The sequence below is a fragment of the Vespa crabro genome, chromosome 21 (assembly GCF_910589235.1).
Source record: "Vespa crabro chromosome 21, iyVesCrab1.2, whole genome shotgun sequence".
In the NCBI taxonomy this organism is placed as follows: Eukaryota; Metazoa; Arthropoda; class Insecta; order Hymenoptera; family Vespidae; genus Vespa; species Vespa crabro.
In genome coordinates, this window is record NC_060975.1 from 2335001 (window position 1) to 2347500 (window position 12500).

A 12500-nucleotide genomic window follows, 5' to 3' on the forward strand; every position below is an offset into this window, starting at 1 on the left:
CCCTTCTTTAAAACGACAACAACAATAATAACAAGAACAAAATAGCAGCAACGAGAAAAAAAACGTGACAAAATAAAAAGGAGACAATGGTGATGGTTGGGTGGGGGTAAGGGTGGTGGGTTGTTGGGTATTGGAGAAATAAAATTCTTCTCAGGTATTATCTCATTTATTTGACGCGTTTAATACGTACAACAACAAAAAAAAAAAGAAAAAAAGAAAAAAGAATCGAATTGTATCGGATGAATTGGCGACGAAGCTTTTGGAAAGGAAAGAAAATTGAAGTTCACTCGTGATAGGGAATAGTGGGAATTGAGAGGTGGATTTGGTTGAGGTAGGGATGAGGGAGGGGGTTGGTAGATGATGGTCGGTGATAGTAATGGTGATGGTGATTGTAATGGTAGTTTGTGGTGGTTGATGGTGGTTGGTGGATTGTTCGTGGTCGTGAAGAAGAAGAAGAAGAATTCCAGCGGGAAATATCGTCCATCCTATTCCCGTCGAATGCGTTCCATATATATATATATATATATGTCTTTTATCTTTCTTCCTCTACCGGACAGAGATTCTCATCGTCCAACGACGTAACTGGAAACTGACAGACCCATTACGACGATCATCCCGGTAAAACGTTGGAGCACGCGATAGAGGGTGCATTTCCAACGACGACGTACACGCTTCGTTTTGTACCCTCGTTTTTCTTCTTTCTTTTTTTTTCTCCTCTCTCCCCCTCTCTCTCTCTATCTCTCTCTCTCTCTTCTTTTTGCTTTTTTTCTTCCCTTTCCCCTATCCCTACCCCACCCCTGGTGTTTCCTTTTTTTCCCCTTCTTCTTCTTCTTCTTCTTCTTCTTTTTCTCTTTCCTTCTCGATCTCTCTCTCTCTCTCTCTCTCTCTGTCTCTCTCTCTCTCTCTCTTTTTCTATATGTATCTGTATGTCCTCTGTGTATGTATATCGCGTATATGTTATACAAGGAAGTACCTGAAGAAATGCCTGGACGCGTTTTTTTTTTTTTGAAATTTTTGACCTGATTTTTATTTCTTTTATTTTTCTTTTATTTTTCTTTTTTTCTTTTTTTTTTTCTTTTTTTCTTTTTTTTTTTTTTTTTTTCTTTCGACCACAAAAAATTATTAAACTTCCTTTAGGATTAAGATTTTTGTTCGTTCGTTTTTTTTTTTTTTCTTTCTATTTTTCTTTTTCCACTCTCTTTTTGGAATTCGAAAAAAGAAAAGAAAAAAAAAAAAATAAACAGAAGAGAGATTAAAAGAAAAAGAAGAAGAAAAAAATAGATAGGAGCAATCGATTTTTAAGATCATCTTGAAAGTTTTGCGAACGTTTAGAAATTTCTTGTACACCTCGTATATAAATCTATATACGGAGTTTGATATATATACATTTTTTTTCCTCTCTTTTTTTTCCTCGTACGGTTTCAAATTTAATTTCATTTTCCCGAACGAGATTTTCTCTCTTTCTCTCTCTCTCTCTCTCTCTCTCTCTCTCTCTCTCTTTCTCTGTTTCCTCCCTCCCACCTCTTTCTCTCTCTCTCTTTCTCTTTCTTGCACGGACAAGATTGAAAGTAACATGAACGAGGAAAGCTGAGAGTCTCGTTTATAATGAAATGGTTCTAAGTATTAAAACGGTACGGCTTTTGGATCGCTACGTTTTACGTAACGCAAAAGTAACTGTATCTCTCTTTCTCTCTCTCTCTCTCTCTTTCTTTCTACCTATATATCCATCCATCCATCCATCCATTCATTTATCTATCTGTCTATCTTTCTTCCTCCCTTTCTTTCTTTCTTTCTTCTTTCCTTTCTTTCTTTCTTTCTTTCTTTCTTTCTTATACTTTTCGTTTCTATCAATTTTCTTTTTATTTATATATATATATATATATATATATATATATATATATTTTTTTTTTTTTTTCGGATTGCGTCGATCGACCGTTGCAACCTTGCTTCGAATTCTATCTCCATTTTCGCTAGAAGAAATTATATGGGATCAAGAGTACTATCGATATAGTTCAATGGCTATATTATTACTTACTTTATTCGATCTGTCTCTTTCTATCTATCTCCATCTCTATCTCTCTCTATCTCTCTCTCTTTATCTATATCCATCTATCTCTATCTCTCTTTTTCTTTTTCCTTTATTTTTTTTTTTTTCTTTTTTCCTTTCTATCTCACTCTCGAAACTTTTTTACCTACTTCTTTATTACAGTTCCTTCGATGGCCGGTTCAAATCCGACCTTGTTTGACACGGTTACAAGGTCGTACCAGATCGGACTGATTTATTCAAGAGTTACAGAAATTGACAAATATTTGCCTACGTGTTCTTTCTTTTTTCTTTTTATTTTTTTTTTTTTTTTGTTTTTCAATTTCCTTTTTTTTCCTTTTCTTTCAATAACGTTATTTTTATTCTTTGCATTTTTATTATTATTATTATTATTATTATTATAACTATTTTTTTTTTTTTTTTTTTATATATATATATATATACGATCCAGATTAATTTTTTTACTTTTTTCTTTTTTGTTTCTTTTCTTTTTCTTTTCCAATTTCCTTTTTTTTCCTTTTCTTTTAATATCGTTATTTTTATTCTTTGCATTTTTATTATTATTATTATTATTATTATTAATATATATATTCTTTTTTTATATATATATATATATACGATCGAGATTAATTTTTTTAATTGTTTCCATTTAATTCTATTTTACACACACATATATATATATATATATATATATATATATATATATATATATATATATATATATATATAGATTTTAATTTTCGAAAATATGAGGCAATGAGTGCTCGGAATTAGTTAGAAATTCAATTGAATCTTCAGAGATCCGTTTTATTTTCATACGTTTTGCGAAAAATCGATTTCTTCGTGTATGAGATTTTATTGAACGGTCGAGGGGATGCATTTAAGTTCATCGAAATTAAATCAAATGTCAACTGTTAAATTTTAATCCAATGTTTATTTTATTATTACCATCTCGATTTTACTTTTTTTTTTTATTTTTTTTTTTTTATTTTTTTTTATTTTTAATCTCCCTCTGTCTAGTTCTAATTTAATCGTTAGTAATAATTATAGTAAATTCTTTGAAAAATAGAAAAAGAAACCAAAAAAAAAAAAAAAAAAAAAAGAAAAAGAAAGGAAGAACAACGTCGTAATTGATAAACCCTTACAATATTAGACTGAAAAATTCAAATGATTCTAATGAAAAAAAATCTAATGAATGCCATTAATTTTCTCCTTTTTATTTATTACATCTGAAATTAATACCTTAAGTATTTTAAAATAAAAATAGAATCAATTGTAATTCCTCCCTCCCTCCCTATCCCTTCTCCTGGCCCCTCCCTTACCTCTGTACCAACAATAAAAGATATATTACAAACGAATGAACATTGTCATTGTAGTTATTATAATTTTGTTAGAGATCAAGATTACATGTACATACATATACAGACATACACATACACATATACATAATATCTTTTGCCCCTTACTCATGTATTCATTGTTTGTCTGGGATCGAAGAAAGTTGAGCGTCTTCTCTCTCTCTCTCTCTCTCTCTCTCTCTCTCTCTCTCTCTCTTTCTCTTTTTCCCTCTTGTTGCGTGTCTCTCTTTTCTTGAATACACCCACGCGTCATCCAGTCGTTCATCTCTTTCACTATGTGGCCTTGCGATTCAGCAGAGACTTAATATATTATTATTGCTTGCTATCTTTCTCTCTCTCTCTCTCTCTCTCTCTCTCTCTCTCTCTCTCTCTCTATCTATCTATCTATTTATCTATCTATCTATCTATCTATTCATTTATCTGCCTATCTCTCTCTCTCTCTCTCTCTTTTTTTTTCTCATTGCCAGCTTCTCTCTCTATGTACGGACAATTTGCCACGAGTCAGAGAAACAAGTCATCTCTCTCTCTCTCTCTCTCTCTCTCTCTCTCTCTCTCTTTTTTTTTCTTTTCTTTTCTTTTCTTTTTTTTTTCCCACTCTCTCCTCTCCCTCTTCTATATCCCCTCTCATCCCCTCTTTGCCCTATGTCAGTTCGTTTCTCTCGCCTCTTATATTCCGCCTACGTTTCTCTTTCTGTTATGTTACTCGTTTTCATACGTTTTGTTTCTCATGAAAAATTTCACACGATTGTCGGTTCGAAGATCGACGACTCTCTCTCTCTCTCTCTCTTTCTCTTTTTCTGTGTCTGTCTTTTCAATTGCACCATCGTCGCAAGAAAATGAAAATATCTGTTGTTGTTTGATTTAAACGTTAAAAAAAAAAAAAAAAAGAAAAAAAAAAAGAAAAATGTCGAGTTTAACGCCGACAATAACGCGTCTAAATTATCGTTCGTTAATCGTGCATCACTATGACGTATGACAGATAAAAATTGTTTCTCAAGTGAAATTCGTGCTATCGTCCAAGAATTTTTTCTACTCCCCCCCCCCCCCCGCTCTATTCCCCTATCCTCCCCTCTTTCTTTTTTTTTTTCTTTCTTTTTTTTTTTTTTTTTTTTTTTTTTGAACGAAAAGAAACGAAATAAAATATATTAATTGACGAGTTGAAAGATAAATAAATTACAAAAAAAAAAAAAAGAAAAAAAAAAAGAAAATACCTTACTAATAAATAAAAAATAAATAAGTGACAAGTCGACGTGCATTAAGTGTACGATTTTTCAATTGATATATTTGCGTTAGAATAGGGGTGGGGTGGGGGGGAACAAAAAAAAAATAGTAATGTCGAGCTACACTCGACATAGAAGCTATAAGTAGTTCTTGTTCGAGATTGTCGTTCGACATGCAATAGGTATATAATAAAAAAATTTCGTCGAGTCTCGTATTATGACCTAACGATCTTAGATATAATCTTGTATTTTATCGTTCTAACATTATTCATTCTAACATTGAACATTATAAACTCGAGTTCTGTCTAATAGATCTAATCTTTGAATGAGACATTCGCTTACAATTAACATGATCTTATCGAATGTTGTTAAACTAAACGTCAAATATATGTATATAGATATGCAAGGGTGCTGATTCACGTTAATTTTTATGATCTTGTTTACTATTTCAGTGCAGACTTTCCGTACACACACATATATATATATATATATATATAGATGCACACTCATACATATTATTACGTACGTACATTCATACGTATATATGTATAAATATATGAATCATGTAAGAAAAGTTTTTAAGGGTCCGATTTGAAAAGCTCCCTAAGGTATCGATCGTAAGGTTTATTATTGGTAGGAACGTTTCAATGGTCCTACGAAAGGGCTCGTTTAACCGCCGTAAGAATTTAACGAGCCTTCCGAAGCCTCTCTCTCTCTCTCTCTCTCTCTCTCTCTCTCTCTCTCTCTCTCTCTCTCTCGTTCTCTGTCTTTTCATGGTAAGTTTTTCCCTTCACGATTTTCCTCAAGAGATTCTCAGGTAGATATGGATGGCTAACGTGGATACATACGAAGATAAGAAAATAAAAAAAGAAATCTGGGAGAAAGAAGGAATGTTTAATAATTGAGCTTTGTTTGTCCAAAAAGAAAAAAAAAAAAGAAAGAAAAATAATAATAAATAAGTAAAAGTAAAAGAATGAAAGGAAAAAGGAGAGGGGAAAGAATAAAAAGAAAAGAATTAGAAACGAGCGAAATCTTTTTTTTTTTTTTTTTTTTTTTTTTTTTACTCTACGATAATAAAATAAATCAATTTCGATGATAGTGATAATTGTAGTATTAATTGCATACTTTAATTTCTAGGTTTCTTTTATTATTATTTTTATTATTATTATTATTATTATTATTATTATTATGATCGTTCTCGAATCGAACGATTTTTAATTTTATAAATGCAATTTAAATGGAGAAATTTAGCGTACAGATCTTTCAAATTTATTATATTATTACATTGTTTTTACATCGAGACACTTGAATTGTCATAATATTAAAACGCGTAATATATGATTATAGAATTATATATAAATGTGCGTGCATGTACGCGCGCATATCTTACGTATGAACAATTGTAATAATAATTGTGTTGAGTGCAAAATTATTATTCCAATTAAATCATACATTTTAAAAGCATTTTGACAATGGCAGCATTAATAATAAATAAATAAATAAATAAATAAAAAGAAATCGATAAAAAAATAAAGGGAGACAACGACGAAGAATAATGCTTGTATATTATAATATTTAATTTTTCATAGGATACAGGAGATAAATTCTTTTTTTGTTGTTTTTTTTTTTTTCCTTTTTTCAATCGATATTTGTATTTTTATCGAATTATTATAATCGATTTTTATGTCAAAATCGTCGAAAAATTTTTCGATATTTTTTTTTCTTTTTTTTTTTTTTCTTTTTTTTACCGTTCTGCAATCCTTTCCCTTCGAATTGAATTTCTCTTCGAAAAGGATACGGGCGTGCGTGTGTGTGTGTGTGTGTGTGTGTGTGTGTGTATGCGTAGACACGTAAGGATGTGAAATTGCTATCGAAGAAAAGTCCTTCCTGTATCATCGAGAAATATCTCGAAAAAGATCGATAGCTCGTTGCGTATCTTATTTGATTTTATATCCTTTCGTCGTCATGATCGTTCAACGAGCATTGAGATAGTTTTAGATAGAATTTTATTTTTTCTTTTATATATATATATATATATATTGTGTATGTATTTTATGTATATATAATTTCTCTGTTTTTTTTTTCTTCTTCTTTTTTCTTTTCTTTTTTTTTGCGATCTGCAAAGAACGACGAGGAGAATTTTCAATTTAAATTAAAGAAACAAAAATTGAGGGAGAAAAAAGAGAGCGAGAGAGAAAGAGAGAGAGAGAGAGAGAGAGAGAGAGAGAGAAATAGAGAAAGAGAAAGAAGATAAAGAAAGTGATTAATAATACGAAGATTTCTTTTTTTTTTTTTCTTGTTTTTTTTTCTTCCCTTTTTTTTTTTTATTTTATTTGTTTATTTTTATATTTATTTTTATATTTATTTTTATATTTATTTTTCATTTTATTTGTTTTTTATTTTTAAACTTGCATCATATTCCCTAAAAGACATACAACATCGATGTATCTTTTTGTGTACTTTTGTGTGGGTGTATTTTGAATAGAAATATTTCACCAAGTATAATAAAAAATCATACGTTAGTTGTGTTACGTTAATTCGTTAAATTTATATAATAAAATAAAAAAAATATTAACAAGTACGATATTTTTATCGATTTTCTTTTTATTCTTCTTCTTCGTTTGTTTTCTCTTTTGCTTTTTTTTTTTTTTTTTTTTCTCTATCGATGACCGTCAAAATAATTTCCTTTGTTTTTTTTCTTTCTTTTCCTTTTCTTTCTTTCGTTGAGACAGATATCATTAATTTTTGTTTGTTTGTTTTTTGTTTTACTTATTTTCAATGAAAGAATAAAAAAAAAATAAATAAGTAAAAAGGAAATATATTTCTTTCGATTTTGATATAAAAGAAAAAAAATAATATATTCGATGTATTACTTTTTTTTTTATTATTATTATTATTATTATCATCATTAAATATGATATATGATAACATTAGAAAGGATCAATAATTTCGTTCTATGTACTAATAACGTGCGTGTTAACTTTTGACCTTTTGTTTTTCTTTTTTTTTTTTTGTTTCTTTTTTCTTGTCCTTTTTATTTTATTTTTGATCCTTTTTCATTTTTTCTTTTTTTTCTTTCTTTTTTTTCTTTCTTTTTTTTTTCTTTCTTTTTTTCTTTTTTTTTTTTCTTTCTTTTTTTTCTTTCTTTTTTTTCTTTTTTTTTTTTTTTTTTTTTTTTTTTTTTTTTTTTTTTTTTGATTTTCCTCGACAAATTTTCGTTCTCCAATTTCGTACTCGATGAGATTTATACACGGACATGTTAGGTAGGGATGGAATATTTGTTGCTCCCGATACGCGACATCCTAACAATTTTGATTGATCGCGGCAGGTTTGTAATTTTTTTGTTTTTTTGTTTTTCATTTTTTCCCCCCATTCTTTTGCACTGTCTGCCTGTCTCAGACTTTGCCTATTTTTCTCTCGTGAAAATATAAAAAATATATATATCTATATATGTAAAAAATAGAAAACAAAAAATGAAAATTCGATGCAACGTAACATTATTTCTTCTACCTATATATATTTTACAATAGTATATTTTTTATATATATTGAGTTGTAATTATATTTAACTATGCATAGAATGTATGTATTGACTGTATACATACGAATAATTCGTTTTTATTGTTAAATGTTATTGTAAAAAAATTATAATCTATATATTATTATTATTATTATTATTATTATTATTATTATTATTTTAATAGATTTTTATATTGATTCTTATATAGATTATTATTATAGCTTATTATAGATAAAAAAACAATAAATATTATTATATATAGATTAAAATAATCTTTACTCTGCTTAATATATGTACATATATGTATATATATCTTTAAAAGATTTCGAGAGCAAATATTTATTGTAAATTACGTTCGAAACGAAAGTTAATCAATTTTTTTTTTTTTTTTTTTCTTTTTTTTCTTTCTTTTTTAATTCGTAAAATTCCTAACGCGTGCATCGTACAAGTATGACTCTATCTATGTACGCAAAATTTTCGTATATTTTAGTTTATCAAAAAATTATGCGAACGACAATACGCATGGTGGTCTTCCCTATGCCACGAAATATAATAATATGTGAAGTTCATTAGAAACTAATCGTACTTGGTCAAGGACAAGATCCAATTATCAATGTTTATCGATTCTTCTTTATCTTCGTATTCTTTTTTTTTTTTTTTTTTTTTTTTTTTTCTTCATTGATCACCCCGACGTGAACTTTAGTTAACGATGGAAGAAAAAAAAAAGAAAAAAAAGGAAAAGAAAAACAAGAAAAACGAAAGGGAAAAGAAAAAAAAGTTTTCATAATCCTTAATCATTTAATCCAAAGAACGAGGAAAGGAGATAGAAAATGTATATAATGTATACACATACATATTTATACATCTCTCTCTTTCTCTCTCTCTCTCTCTCTCTCTCTCTTTCTCTCTATGTGTGTGTGTGTGTGTGTCTCCTCTCCACATCGTGCAATGTACCTGGATTTAATAAAGAGCACCACTGACATGCTAAGGGTTGAAACGTTAAGATATTCTTTCTCTATTTTTCTCATACAGGCACACATTCTCACCCTCTCACATACATCTCTCTATATACATATATATATATATGTATGTATATATACACGTATATATATATTCTCTGTCTTCCTCTTTTTCACTCCCTTTTAGAGTTACATTAGACATACATTTTCTCTCTTATACAGACAAATATATCCTCACCTTCTCATATATACACATATATATATATATATATATATATATATATATATATATACATACAAACACATAGACGTATTCTCTCCTTCTCTCTCACTCTTTCTTTCTCTTTCTCTCTCTTTCTCTTTCAGACTTACATTAGAGACACATTTTCTCTCTGATACATATCCATATATTTTTTCTCTCTTTTTCTAACACGTACGTACGTCACACCTCTCTCTCTCTCTCTCTCTCTATCCCTCTATCTATCTATCTTTGTCTTTTTCTCACATACACACACTTATTCATCTTCTTTCTACCTTTCGCACCATCTAATAACGTGAGCAACGAGAGCGTTGAAGTTTCTCTTTTTTCTTCCTTCTTCTTCTTTTTTTTCCCCCTCCCTTCTTTTTCTTCCTTTTTACGATCGTAGCCCTTCGTCCCTTCCCTTTCCTTCTTTTCCCTTCTTCTCTTCTATCAAGCATTATACGTAATATAAGAGAGGGTAGGTAATGGACCGGTGGTATAAATTCTTAGTCAGGACTCTCTCTCTCTCTCTCTCTCTCTCTCTCTCTCTCTCTCTCTCTCCTTCTTTCTCTCTCTTTCTATCGCCCTGTTAAATAGTGCTAGAAAAATGAGTCGTAACGTGGGGTAGTTTCCCATCGCACCGTCACCAAAGTAACGATCGAAAGTAAGAAACTTTAGTAATTACTTCAACTATCTCTATCTCTCTCTCTCTTTCTCTGACTCTTTCTCTATCGATTTATCTATTTATCTATCTCTATCTCTCCTTTCTATGTCATTTTATTGACCACATGTTCCCCCTATCTCCCATTCACCCTTATCGTCTTTCTCATTCTCTTTCTCTTTCATTTTCTCATATATGATCGTTCATTCCTTTCGTCCTTCTCCAATTAATCCTTATTAACGTTTTTTTATTTTTCTTTTTTTCTTTTTTTTTTTTTTTTTCTTTTTCTCTATACATTTCCGACATTTTCTTTCAGAATAATTAGTATTTATATTTTATTCCTTAATCGTATTTATGAAAAGAAGTTTCCTGGTCTTTCTTTTTTTTTTTTTTTTTTTTTCGGCAATAAATCATCACGTATAAATATTAATCGTTTGACAAATTTCGAATAGAAATCGTTACACCAACCAATTATATTTATATATATATATATCTGATGATTCAAAAGAGAAAAAAAAGGAGGGGAAGTGACTATAGAAAGATAGAGGGGAGGATGCTTTAGTAGTATCCTCGAATGTAATTTAACACGAAAATCATGCCAGAAAAGCCGAAGGCTTCATTTGTGTTGGTCACGTTCGAAAGATACGATTAGAGATAGAGAGGGAGTGATGGGAAAAGGGAAGAGAGAGGGAGAGGGAGAGAGAGAGAGAGAGAGAGAGAGAGTTAGAGAGCTATTGTTAGAGAGGATGGACATACGTTTGGTCCTAGCTAACAATACATACATAGATATGTACGTACATGTATAAATACATATATATATATATATATGCATACATACGTAGATACTACGTATTATATATCAAGAGAATCGATCGATCGATCGAGAGGAGGACAATTTACCGGGTTATTATTCGCCGTTCAAACGTTGGAACGCATTTCCCGCGTTCCAGAGAATATGTACTATATATCGGATAATATCGGCAATTTGATTGTAACAAAATATATATATATATATATATATATATATATATATATGTATATATTGAATGAATGAATCGTTTTAATGATACAACGATTTTATTTCCGACAAAGGAAGTGGAGAAAAAGTGGGAAAAAAAAAAGAAAAAAAAAAAAGAGAGAGAGAAATAAAATAAAATAAAGTGTAATAAAAATAATAAACGAAAGGAAAGAAGAAAAAAATTATATTCAAATGAGAAGAATTGATAAAAGGGAAAATCTCTATCTTCCTTTTAATTTCTCTAAATTCCTTTTTTTTTTTTCCTCCCTCTCTTTTTTCTTTTCTTTCTTTTTTCTTTTTTTCTTTTCTTTCTTTTGTTTTATTTGATCATTCGATCTAATCAACTTTTCGTTCGAAAAATTTGTCTATGTATATTTATGGAAAAGAAGTTTTTTCTTTCTTCTTTTTTTTTTTTTTTTCTCGAACGTAATCATTGAAATATTTCACTCTATAGATTCTCTAGAGGGATGGTAAAGGGATAGGCAAGGGGATAGAAGGGGGTAAATGGGGGATTGGAGATGGCACGATGAAAGCGTTCGATTTTTGTTCAAAGCGACAAATAGGCGACTCTCTCTCTCTCTCTCTCTCTCTTTCTCTCTCTAAGTGGACCGGCTAAGGGCTCCTGGCATGCTGCTTGATAGAGCACGAGAGCAGATATTATTCTAGTCGAACGTTATTTCACGTTGGGTATGAAGTGCACTGGATTAATGAAAGAAGAGAACAAATAAAAAAATAAAAGAGAAGGAAAAAAAAAAGAACGAAAGGAATATAAAAAAAAGAGAAAAAGAAACAAGAGAAGAGAGAGAGAGAGAGAGAGAGAGAGAAAAGAAAAAAAAAGATATATAACGAAAAAAAGAAAAAGTATAGGAGGAGGGAAGTGTTAAAAAAAAAAAAAAAAAAAAAAAAAAAACGGAATATGTGAAAAAAATCAAATTCAATTAAAATCGAATATATGCATGCAACATTTCATTCGGCAATTGCATTTATTAAATACTTATCAATCTATGTATATTTTTGTTATATCATTAACTTTATTATTATAATGTTATTTTATAAATTTTACTTTTTCTTTTTCTTTTTTTTCCTCCGTGAAGTGATTCGTAAAGCGATTGAAAATTATAAACGTAAAGGAAAAGAAGGAAAAAATAGAAATCTTTTTATTTTCTCGTATTTTCTTTTTTTTCTTTTTTTTTTTTTGTCTTTTTTGTATTCGTTTAATTTTTAAATCGTCGATTCGAATAATAACGGATAATTCGTTAAAACTAACGCGGAACACCCGGTATAAGGAACGCAGACGGCTTTTGGGCCCACGGCCCAAGCTGGGAGGCCAGCTGCTCTTCTTCTCTCCAACGAAAAAGTACAAGTCAGCTGTTTCCCGTCATGGCACACGCCGTGCCGTGTCCACGATGACTCGATTTCGATGACTCGAATATGTGTCGATGTATAAGAAAACATAAATGTATGCTTGTATATAAATATG

General features: G+C 29.7%; 1 protein-coding gene across 2 annotated transcripts in view; it reads left to right on the forward strand.

The window, feature by feature from the left end:
* LOC124431431 (brain tumor protein-like) overlaps window positions 1–12500 on the forward strand; it is a 126930-nt gene that overhangs the window by 4450 nt on the left and 109980 nt on the right. The window lies entirely within an intron of this gene.